The 3730-nt window shown below is 45.5% G+C and overlaps 3 non-coding genes across 3 annotated transcripts; all 3 read left to right on the top strand.

The window, feature by feature from the left end:
- Nucleotides 1-1000: 1000 nt before the first annotated feature.
- On the top strand, nucleotides 1001-1072 carry trnap-ugg. The gene has a single exon. It is a non-coding gene; the product is annotated as a tRNA-Pro (tRNA).
- A 337-nt stretch (nucleotides 1073-1409) lies between these two features.
- trnap-agg lies at nucleotides 1410-1482 on the top strand. The gene has a single exon. It is a non-coding gene; the product is annotated as a tRNA-Pro (tRNA).
- A 697-nt stretch (nucleotides 1483-2179) lies between these two features.
- trnap-ugg lies at nucleotides 2180-2251 on the top strand. Its single transcript has one exon. It is a non-coding gene; the product is annotated as a tRNA-Pro (tRNA).
- Nucleotides 2252-3730: the final 1479 nt, after the last annotated feature.

The following is a 3730-nucleotide window of genomic DNA, read 5'->3' as shown; positions in this document are numbered from 1 at the left end:
TTCTCGCTTTGGGTGCGAGAGGTCGAGTTCAAATCCGGACGAGCCCTTTTGTGCTTCCTCACCAATTCTTTGTCGGCCTCACTGTCTAACGCCTTTCTCCTGTGGAGATTTAGCCTCAGTTGGATGTTTATTTTTTTTCCCCTGAGCCATCACATTGCGGTTCGTTGGTCTAGGGGTATGATTCTCTCTTTGGTGCGAGAGGTCGGGTTCAAATCCCGGACTTGAGCCCCCCATGCGTTACAGGTGAATGTCATTGAAATGTGTTAATTTTCAACTCTCGTCAGTGATCTAGAAAATGATGTTGTTGTTTTTTTCAGCTAAATTCATAGCCAGTCAAGGCTTGTTGGTCTAGGGTATGATTCTCGCTTAGGGTGCGAGAGGTCCCGGTTTCAAATCCCAGACAAGCCCTTCCCCACGCAACTATTTGTCATTATCAGGTGCTTGTGTCAGCACTGTCTTACCTTTGCTGTACAGCATATAGCCGGCAGCTTTTCTGCAACTAAACACCACCACACCTCCCTTTCCTTTCAGCTAAATATTGCTGCACAGAAGGCTCGACATAAGCGTTTGAGCAGCGTGGCTCGTTGGTCTAGGGGTATGATTCTCGCTTAGGGTGCGAGAGGTCCCTGGTTCAAATCCCGGACGAGACCTTTCCCACGCAACTTTCTGTCAGTATCATGTGTTTGTGTCAGCACTGTCTCTCCTTTGCTGTACAGCATGTAGCCGGCAGCTTTTCTGCAACTCAACACCACCCGACCTCCCTTTCCTTTCAGTTAAATATTGCTGCACAAAACGCTCGACAAAAGCTTATGCGCAGCGTGGCTCGTTGGTCTAGGGGTATGATTCTCGCTTCGGGTGCGAGGTCCCGGTTCAAATCGGGACCGAGCCCTTTTGTGCTTCCTCACCAATTCTTTGTCGGCCACACTGTCTAACGCCTTTCTGCTGTGGAGATTTAGCCTCAGTTGGATGTTTATTTATTCCACCTGAGCCGTCACATTGTGGCTCGTTAGTCTAGGGGTATGATTCTGGCTTTGGGTGCGAGAGGTCCCGGGTTCAAATCCCGGACGAGCCCGCAGGCGTTACAGGTGAATTTCATTGAAATGTGTTAATTTTCAACTCTCATCAGTGATCTAGAAAATGATGTTGTTGTTTTTTCAGCTAGATTCATAGCCAGTCAAGGCTTGTTGGTCTAGGGTATGATTCTCACTTAGGGTGCGAGAGGTCCCGGGTTCAAATCCCAGACAAGCCCTTCCCCACGCAACTATTTGTCATTATCAGGTGCTTGTGTCAGCACTGTCTTACCTTTGCTGTACAGCATGTAGCCGGCAGCTTTTCTTCAACTCAACACCACTCGACCTGCCTTTCCTTTCAGTTAAATATTGCTGCACAAAACGCTCGTCATTTTGCCTGGCTCAGGTGGTCTAGGGGTATGATTCTCGCTTAGGGTGCGAGAGGTCCCGGGTTCAAATCCCGGACGAGCCCTCTGTTCTGTGAAACTCTGCAACTTTTGCTGCTAGCTGCCACCGGTGAACTGCTGCAGTTTGTTACCCAGGACTTACTTTAGGAAATGTTGATGTGCAGTGGAACCAAGCTTAAAGATTGGTCTTACCTGCAGACCACTCTAAATATTTGTTGTGAAGAAAGGCACTGAATAAAAGGTACCCTTGCCCCAGGCTCGTTGGTCTAGGGGTATGATTCTCGCTTAGGATGCGAGAGGTCGAAGGTTCAAATCCCGAAGATCCTCTGTTCTGTAAAACTCTGCAACTTTTGCTGCTAGCTGCCACCGGTGAACTGCTGCAGTTCGTTACCCAGGACTTTCTTTAGGAAATGTTGATGCGCAGTGGAACCAAGCTGAAAGATTGGTCTTACCTGCAGACCACTCTAAATATTTGTTGTGAAGAAAGGCACTGAATAAAAGGTACCCTTGCCCCAGGCTCGTTGGTCTAGGGGTATGATTCTCGCTTCGGGTGCGAGAGGTCCCGCGTTCAACTCCCGGACGAGCGCTTCTTTCCGAAACAAACGCCAGACTTTACTGCAAGAATCGACGCTAACGAAACACACAAAGACGAAACTCTTTTGTTAGCATAGAAGGAAAAAAGAGCCAATTTTGGACCAGATTTTTTACTTGCTCAGGCCTGCAAGGGGTCCTGACAAAACCAGACCCAGGGGTGCACTCAGCGGCTCGTTGGTCTAGGGGTATGATTCTCGCTTTGGGTGCGAGAGGTCCCGGGTTCAAATCCCGGACGAGCCCTTTTGTGCTTCCTCACCAATTCTTTGTCGGCCTCACTGTCTAACGCCTTTCTCCTGTGGAGATTTAGCCTCAGTTGGATGTTTATTTTTTCCCCCTGAGCCATCACATTGCGCTCGTTGGTCTAGGGGTATGATTCTCGCTTTGGGTGCGAGAGGTCGAGGTTCAAATCGGACGAGCCCAAGAAGCGTTACAGGGGAATTTCATTGAAATGTGTTAATTTTCATCCCTCTTACAAGACCCAAATTTCATCAGTTTTGTTGGGAGAGAGTGGGCATTCTTTCTAGAAATGAACGGCTCCCTGAATCATCTCCTTCCCTTCTGTGGGAAACAGGAAAAGCAGTACTCAGAGGAAGAATCATCTCATATTCAGTATACAAAAAAAAAGAAGGAAAAAGAACAGGAAGTAGAACTCAACAATAAGGAATTAAACAGTTAGAAGAAACCAATGCAAACAACCCAACTGAAGAAACACAGGCAAAACTTAGGAAACATAAATTCAAACTCAATGAAATACTCAATAAACACACTCAATTTATGATTCACCGTCTAAGGCAGGAAAACTTCCACCATAGCAATAAATCAGGTAAATACTTAGCAAATCAAATCCAAAGCGTAACAAAGAAAAATCAACAATCCGGTCATAAAAAAAAGAACTCAGCAGGGAAGCTAACCAGCTCACCTGAAGAAATAAATCATGTTTTTTACCAGTTTACAATAAACTATATTCTTCAGAAATAAACCCCAACCAGGAATTCATAGACTCTTTCTAAACAGCATCGAATTACCACAACTCAATGAGACGAAATAAAAACCTAGAATCACCTATAACTCAACAAGAACTGTTTGATGCTCTGAAACAGATGCCCGATAATAAAGCACCAGGTCGGATGGCTTTCCTTTGAGTTCTACAAACAATTTTTGGACCATCTTAGCTCCACTTTTCATCAGAATGATTAATGAATCAAAACAGAAAGGACGTCTTCCAACTAGTTCCACCACATCCTCAATTTCACTGCTCCTCAAGCCCAATAAGGACCCAACATTGCCATCCAGCTACGACCAATTTCTCTCCTCAATGTGGACAATAAGATAATCGCAAAAATGCTAGCACACAGATTAGCAGAGGTCACCCCATCCATTATCCACCCAGACCAAACAGGCTTCATTAAAGGTAGAATTTCATCCACCAACACCCGCAGACTGTTAAATATAATGTATCACTCTACAAATTTTCAAGATAATACCATCATAGCAACTCTGGACGCAGAAAAAGCTTTTTGATAGGGTGAACTGGAATTTCCTGTTTTCCACATTAGGGAGGTTTGGCTTCGGGGAGTGGATTCATTAACTGGATTAAACTTCTATATGCCTCTCCTTCAGCCACAGTAATCACCAATGGACTAACATCACAAAAGTTTCACTCTTCACCGGGGGGGGACTAGACAGGGGTGCCCACTCTCCCCTCACTATTTTACAATC

This window comes from Alosa alosa, unplaced genomic scaffold (assembly GCF_017589495.1).
Source record: "Alosa alosa isolate M-15738 ecotype Scorff River unplaced genomic scaffold, AALO_Geno_1.1 AALO_1.0_unplaced_573, whole genome shotgun sequence".
In the NCBI taxonomy this organism is placed as follows: domain Eukaryota; kingdom Metazoa; phylum Chordata; class Actinopteri; order Clupeiformes; family Clupeidae; genus Alosa; species Alosa alosa.
Note: the sequence above shows the minus strand (reverse complement) of the source record. Positions and strands in the feature narration are given on the sequence as shown.